The sequence below is a fragment of the Ptychodera flava genome, chromosome 20 (assembly GCF_041260155.1).
Source record: "Ptychodera flava strain L36383 chromosome 20, AS_Pfla_20210202, whole genome shotgun sequence".
NCBI classification, from domain to species: Eukaryota; Metazoa; Hemichordata; class Enteropneusta; family Ptychoderidae; genus Ptychodera; species Ptychodera flava.
In genome coordinates, this window is record NC_091947.1 from 28,055,706 (window position 1) to 28,064,823 (window position 9,118).

Here is a 9,118-nt window from a genome sequence, read left to right on the forward strand (position 1 = left end):
GTAGCTTGTGTATTTATTTCCTAAATGGGAGAGATTAGGGTCGATCTAAACGAAGGCCGAAGAATGTTATGATACTCTAAGCGAGCTGAACTCTAACGCGAATGGTTGGATAATTTGGAGGATACTGTCTAGAATGATCTCGTCTCATTAAGATTATTTGGCGGTCAGTATTGAATTTCAACTGCGTCACAAGTTTGCGAAATGAGTATTCCGTCGAACGGTCAACGAACGATATTTTAGAAATCTGGGGACATGGCACATCGCATTTTTATTTTAGTATTTTATATAGGAAGATTTGATCGCGAACACATTTTCACTTGGAGTCAACTACCCTGCGAACGATGCTGTGTGTTCCGCTACAGCTAATCGCCCCGCTCACCACAGCCCTGCAAAGACCCGTACGTAGGGTCGGTGACTTCAAATCCATTTGGGACTTGACGTAAAAGCCAAATTACTGCCGAAATTCAGCGTTCTTGGGCCCAAGTCGTATCCCAGCCTACCTCAGCTACTCGATCGCTTCCAAAAATGACAGTCTTTTATTCGCTTCTCGTAAATAACCGTCGATGTCGTCAACTCTCTCGCTAGCCCTGCGTGCGATGCTGTGTGTTAGCTGTAGCACATAGCATCGTACGCAGGGCTGGCGGTCAACATGGGGTCGCAGCCATGTTGCCTCAAAACTTATTTCTGTCTGCATTCAAAACTCAAAATGTCGGATATGAACCTGAAAAATCGATGCAATTTTGTCAAACTTCGGCGAAATTTCAGCCTATAGACAAAATTTCATCTAGGTAAGGTAAATTTACTGAAATTTGATCGACAAATAATCCTGAGCTTGAACGTGACAGCTCGCCTTCTCCGAGAAGTCAAGCATCCAGCTGCCCATACAGTTGCCCATATAGCCAGGTTTATGAGATTGTTTTCAAGCGACGGCGGCAGACCGTACGGGGCTCTGGATATGAACCTACCCCGGTGTAGCTGTAATAACTGTTGCGTTGTTTTTAGTGCCCACGGACGAAGTCCTGGGGAGTTATAGGTTTGGTCATGTCAGTCCGTCCGTCCGTCCGTTCGTGAACGCAGATATCTCAGACATGCCTGGTCAATTTCTTTCAAACTTTGCACAAGAATAGTACCCATCCCATACAGATGCACGTTGATTTGTTTCACAATGCGATCGAATTTGGCGGTGTTAGAGTAATTTTTAGTTTACACCTCCATAGACTCCCATGTATAAGGCAGTTCTCCATAGACTCCCATGTATAAGGCCAAGAAAAATAAAAATTTAGTTTCTCATCGTATTCATATTGCCTATAAGCCAAGAAAAATAAAATTTAGTTTCTCATCGTATTCATATTGCCTAAAGGATGCAGTGACACAGTTTTTTGTCCCCACGGATAAAGTCAAGGGGGCTTATAGATTGGGTCATATCCGTCCGTGAGTCCATCAGTGAGTCCATCGGTTCACGCAGATATCTCAGACATTTGACAAAATATCATGTGACCTTGGTGACCTTTGACCTCAAATATACATTATTGTCCATAACTCAGTAACCACAAGTGCTAAACCTTTCATATTTGGTATGATGGGACACCTTATGACATCACATATTGTACTCTATTAATTATGCGCATATCTAATTTTGAGGGAGCCAATAGAGCTAGAGGTCTGATTTTTGGTATGTAGGGATAACTCAGCAATACAATTTTTTTGAAAAAATGTCACGTGACCTCAATGACCTTTGACCTCAAATATGCATATTTGTCCATAACTCAGTAACCACAAGTGCTACACCCTTCATATTTGGTATGATAGGACACCTTATGACACCATATATTGTACCTCATTAATTATGCGCATATCTTATTTTGAGCGAGCCAATAGAACTAGAGGTCTGATTTTTGGTATATAGGAATAACTTAGCAATACAATTATTATGACAAAATGTGACGTGACCTCAATGACCTTTGACCTCAAATATACATATTTGTCCACAACTCAGTAACCACAAGTGCTACACCCTTCATATTTGGTATGATGGGACACCTTATGACATCACATATTGTACCTCATTAATTATGCGCATATCTTATTTTGAGCGAGCCAATAGAGCTAGAGGTCTGATTTTTGGTATAAAGGGATAAGTTAACAATATAATTTGTTTGACAAAACGTCACGTGACCTCAATGACCTTTGACCTCAAATATGCATATTTGTCCACAACTCAGTAACCACAAGTGCTACACCCTTCATATTTGGTATGATAGGACACCTTATGACACCATATATTGTACCTCATTAATTATGCGCATATCTTATTTTGAGCGAGCCAATAGAACTAGAGGTCTGATTTTTGGTATATAGGAATAACTTAGCAATACAATTATTATGACAAAATGTGACGTGACCTCAATGACCTTTGACCTCAATATATATATTTGTCCACAACTCAGTAACCACAAGTGCTACACCCTTCATATTTGGTATGATGGGACACCTCATGACACCACATATTGTACCTCATTAATTATGCGCATATCTAATTCTGAGCAAGCCAATAGAACTGGATGTCCGATTTTTGGTATAAAGGGATAACTATAGGGTAGAAATCTAAATATGCCCATCTAAATATTAGACATCTACCATCGAGAACAAAAGAAATTTGCTGTAATTTGAATATTAAGGAGTCTAAGCAATTTCCACTATAAATAAAGAACCCCTGCCTCAAACTCCACAAAAGTTGCTAGACATATTTTGCCATTGTCATGCCATTGCTTCGTTTAATAACCAGTTAATCAAATGCCTAATTGACAGGAGGAAATTCAAGACCATATTCGAATAGTAGTATATATTGTCCTCAAAATTACTCTATCACGGCCCAAGTACTCATTGCCTTCAGCAATACTGCCTTGTTATTATTATTATTATTATTATTATTATTATTATTATAAATGAAGGGACTCAACTAAAGTCTTGCAGTGATTGGAGAGCTACGAAACTGGTGAACCATAAACATGCATCAAATGCTGAATTTGCTTCACATTTGCTTGACATGGCAATTTCTGGGAAGAGGCAGTGTTATCAACAAGAGAGTGGCATATAGCAGATGGGATGACCCCCCTCTCCCTTTAAACATTCTGTCATAGAGAAACAGACCCTGACAGTGATGATAAAGCACCCAGTGTGCAAAAAATAGCCGTCACTCTTGCTGTTTTGAAACTACAGGGTCTTCTTGAAATAGAAATGTATACTCTTGGATATAGAAATGTTACTCTTGGGTATAACCTCCTAGGGTATACATGTCAAGCCCCAGTGATACTGTTTCTATGCACTTGTCACTTCCACAGGATATCATTTAATTCTTTTCGGACAGCCTCTATATAAAATTATGTGTGTCAGTAATGTTCCACACCATACTGACCTATAGAGAACTACAAATTCAAATCAAAACAAGATTGCCATGTGAACAGCGCCCTAATCATCACACTACGTGCAACAGAACAGACTGTTATAATTGCAAAATAGCATCAAAGACAAATTTATTAAAACATGTGCACGGTAAATGAAACTAAGTGCGTTTGTCCTCAACCCCCCTCCCCCTCCCCTAAACGAAAGTTTGGAAGTGCAAATATCCAACCAAGCCTCGTTCCGTATCTGCATCCAACAATCGGTGATGACGTCGCTATCACGCATTTCAGTGAGTGCACTACCGTTACAGTACTTCTGTGTGATACTCATGAAAACACTCTGCAATTAGATGCCACCAATGAGGCAATTGGAAGCTTTTGACCGGATTTGCAGTTTCTAATTCACCAAAACATATGCTATTTTCATCGCATCTCTATATTCACTTGGCACAGTATAATAGTCTGCAACTTTCTTAATCAGCCTCATGTTACACAGTGTTGTCAGGTAATTACAAACTTTTCCCAAAATAACCACTGCTGAGCAGTTTGAACCTATTTTAAAAATAGACCTGACACAGCAAGCTGTAACTTGGGTGATACAGAGGGATTCAGACACACAGCACCACTGGTAGATGTAACTGGGGTGATATACAGGGATCTGGGCACACGGCATGGGTATCACGGGTAGATGTAAACTGGTGTGGTACAGAGGGCTTTGGACCCACAGCATGGGTATCACGTGTACATGTAACTTGGGCGATACAGAGGGATTTGGGCACCTGGCACGCATACCACAGGGTAGATGTAACTCGGGCGACAAAGAGTAATCCGAGCATACAGCACGGGTACCACAGGTAGATGTAACCGGGACTACAGAGGAGTCGGGTAAACGGCACATGCATCACCTGTAGATTTAACTCTGGCAATGCAGAGAGATTTAGGCACACAGCATGGGGACCATGGGTAGATGTAACTTGACAGATACAGAGGAATTCGGGCACGTGGCATTGGCACCACGGGTAGATCAAGATACACAAGACTTCTTCAAATTAGTGATATCAAGCATTGCATCTAGCAAGGCACTGGCATTTATTATCAAGAAAGAATACAATTTACATATTCCACACACAACTTCTGAGATAAAAATTGATAATTCTTCTTAGACCCACTTGTTTGAAATTCTACATGACAACATAAACATTTTGTTTGAAACAACGGAAATGTTGATACATTTTACGACTACTTCAGACAGAATTCCATTATCTGAAACCAATCTGTTGTTGTTTTAATATTGAAAATACAGGCTTGAACACCAATGCATCAGTTAAAGATTTTGAAATAAAAAAATGCCCAAGATATGTTACCCTTTAGTTCTTCAATGTCAGCATATTTAGCACCATTTGAAAAACTTTACTCGATATCGATAAGCATACATTGTAACGTCACTGAGCTATACACGCTTTCAAGTCATATTAAAGACCTATGAATATCTTATGTAGAGTCAAAAAACATCATGGGTACTAATTTATAACTGGTGTATGCAATGCCTGGAGACTGATAAGAAATTAGCATGAAATGCAATAAAATATTCCACTTTATTTTTGTTTTTCATGGCATTCACTTCTGGACTTCTTCTCAGAGAAGCACATCAGAAGAACAAAAATCTTGGAATGATATGAATGATGATGAAAACACTGTTGTAAATGTGGTTTTAAACTAGTAGAAATTGGATTAAAGTAATACACAAAGCTCCGTATTCCTGTCACAATAGTGTCATGCATCTCAAAATCACAGCCAAACTCTAAATGCCAAGACTTTGTCTCTATCCATTGTTTTAAGCCTGACATTTGGACCCATCTCCTTTGTCATGGGGACATCTACATTAACCCTTTGAGCGCTGTAATTTTCTCCTGCCAGTTTTAGTGCAAAATTTTACCAATTTGATAAATTTTTCTGTAATTTTTTGATAATTTTGGACCAAATGGACATCACATTTCCTTTTCTACAGTTTTTTCTCAAAATTTTGGCAAAAATCTGAGAAGAATTGACTGGGATTTATTTTATAAAGGGGACAAAAATAGACTTTGGCGCTCAAAGGGTTAACTGTCCCTCAGGATATTAATCAGGGGCCTGAGGATCTACTGTTCTTGTTAAAAATTATTGTACTCTTCTGGGAATGGGTGATCGACTTACTGTGGTTCCAAGGGCAATCCCTTAAAAGTTTATAAATACACAAGCAGAAATTCCAGGGATCTTGTTTGCATAACAAGCTTCATAGGAGCTGGCTGTGTTAGGGATACATATTGTGGGATTTCAAACTGATGGTAGATGACCAGTACATGAACACATATACAGTTTTTAAAAATCATAAAGGACCCTTTGTAAAAAGAATAGGATGTTTTCTTGGAACACTGTGATCACAGTCAGCAATATACTGATTTGTTATAGGACTAAATCATTAGGGTTGCCTTTTTTCAATGTTAACCTATCACCACAGTGGTTTGAGCCAATCCCATTGTTTTCTAGAGTAAAGTTGGACCTCTAGACAGGCAATAGGGTTGAAAGGGTTATAGCCACATAAAACTATAAAATTACTACCAGAATCAAGATATGACAAACCATTGTTTTGAGTATGCCTAAATCTTTGACAACAAAAAGTGAAACACAGTGTCAGAACAGTTGTGCTCAAGGAAAGGTTGAGATGAAAATACTCATATCAGACTCTAGAGGGCCTCTGTCAATAGCAACTGGATTTCAGAAAACAACTTGCTTTTCAATACACAGTACTGGTAGTTATTTGACAGAAAATGATCAGCTCGCTCTATGCTATGTGTTTAATGCATACACATTAACCTGAGAACACCTACTGATTCAAATGTGAAAATCATCAAGTACTCTATGCTTTTTACAGGTTAATAGATGAAAACAGCGGCATTCTCCCTAAGGCGCTAACCGACCATTATCACAGATCCCATAAGTTCACAAAACAGACCGTAAGATTCGGTGGGAAAAAATGACAGATATTGTCATGGATATTCTCTTAATTGCACATCAAATGCTTTGAGGGATGCCAAGCTGTGATGCATGGATCGACATACTGACCCAATATACGGCATAATAGACTGGCAAATGGCTCGGCCTGAACCTTACATTGATGAAAGAGATGGCTTTTCATAGATGGGCTCATGAAGCGATGTGGAAAGTTCAATGACTGCCGAGAAAATTAACTGGCGACGGATTTTATCACATCAAATCTTCGAGCCCACTTCCCGGCTAGGTCATCAGATCACACAGAAAGGACTGCCCTGAAAGACCAATCACGGCTAAAAGGTGAACATTAACACCCCATTTGAACTGCACCCACTGCATCTCTTGTGAAATGAACAACAACTGTCACCTTTCAATGACATTTCAGTTAATTTAGTCGATGTAGGAAAAGCCTCATGTTTTACGAGCTTCCTTCAAAGTAAATATCACTGTACATTTGTGATATTTTGCTGGTAGTTTTTATGACATACCACATAATATATGCTTCCATGCATTGATCCAGGATTAATTTCACTATTTGCATGTGGCGTACATTTCATGAGCATTCAGCGTGTCATCAAGGAATTATTAAAATAAACATTTGCCTACATTCAAATTTATTCGTAGCAATTACAAAATGCAAATTATTGTATGCCTACTAGGGTATTCTATTATTCATTAACAATTTGCATTGGACAGCAGGCACTCTCTCTAATAATCTGTAGGATGTGTTGATCAGTTTTCCGAGATCCTAGACTTCATGGGTCTTTGAAATGTCCTATTTCCAACCAAATGCAAATAAATTTTAACAAACTCTAGTTTAAGTTTTTGCATGAATACTTGTTAACTATGGCTGGCAAGGAAGGTGGTCCTACAAGTGCTTTTAAACGATACAGGATGAAATTCAATGGTGGAAAGAGTAGAATAAAACGCCAATGCACAAAAATACATCTCAAATTCCTAAGAAAAAATGTATTCAAGTAGGCAATGTGCATTAATGAGCTTTGGGTATGGATATCAACAGATAATGAATCGTTATAAATGGAAAATATTTATCAGCATATCATGCAATGTCTGATTGGCATGTGAGGACTTGGGCTCCATGCAGGATGTACTGGACTTGTATAGAGCTCATGTGATATGTTATATATGATACAGGATAGCCCAAGTCAATGGCAACATTTGACAATAGACCAAATATATATGTGTAATATGTATACAACTCTTCTGTAGTGGAGCAATTGGTGCATAAGACAAGAAAAATTTATAGTTGATACACAGACCAAAAATCAGCGAAGGACATTGTAGCTTGTATAAACTACCATTCCTTGAAACATGCTAGACTGACACTCATCAGTTTTTCTTTTGTCTTTCAATCCATGTAACATTTAGGAATTTTTCTAGTGGAACAAAAATTCCAATTGTCAACTAGGCATTTTGTTTCATTTTATGTCTATCTTTCGTTGAAAGATGGAAATTTTGTCAGTTTCCTTTTCGACTGCTTCAACCAAGATCAGTGGGGAAAGTTTTCGTCAAATTATTTACAAATATACATATGAAAACTGGAGAATAGAAATATTATACAGACACAAAAGATGCTCAAAATTAAACTGGCTAAGAAAAGCAGGGATTAAAGTGGTATGATTTGCTACTAGACATATTGCTGTGAGTGATTACAGAAATCATTTACTGAACATGTAAGAGCAGAGACACAGGCATGCCAGGTCAGGCAAATAGCTGGCAAGTGAGAATTTTTCGTTTGTAACAAAATAAAACCACATTTTTATGTTATTAAACTTTGTTAATACTGCTTTGGTTCAGAGTACCAAGAAGAATCGGACTTTGTTGACCGGCTACAACTAAACAAGCGTAAAGTAATTTCAAATATGAATGTCGCTATAAATAACACAAGAATCACCAAAGAAGAAATTCATCAATTAAACCCATTCCCCCATCATTTGGTGTGAATCTCAGTGTGTATATGAATACATGAGTGTGTACACATGTGTGTGTGTGTGTGTGTGTGTGTGTGTGTGTGTGTGTGTGTGTGTATTGTGTATGGATGTATGTATATATATATATATATATATATATATATATATATATATATATATATGTGTGTGTGTGTGTGTGTGTGTGTGTGTGTGTCATAACTTGAATTATATATATATATGTGCCTGTGTGTGTGTGTGTGTCATAACTTGAACAAGTCATCGTTGATGACACAGTCCCCCCACTTGTTAATGGGTACTTTGCTTACAGGTCCTCAGAGAGGATAGAGTCCTCTTCATTAGGTCTGTGATAAAAATACTTTTGAATAAATTCGCTTGATACATGTCTGAGTTGTAGTTCAGAACATGAAAAAATCGTAATAAAATGGCCACATGTCGGCCATATTGGATCGTATCACAAAACAAATCAATGTGCATATGTATGACATAGGTCAATGTCCTTGTACCAAGTTTAAATAAAATCCGTTGTGATATGCCAGAGTTATGGCTCTGTACATGAAAAAATCGTAACAAAATGGCCGCACGGCAGCCATATTAGATCGTATCACATGAAAAATTGACGTGCATATCTATGACATTGGTCAATGTCCTTGTACCAACTTTGAATAAAATCAGTTGAAACATGCCTGAGTAATGGCTCTGTACATGAAAAAATCGTAATAAAATGGCCGCCTGGCG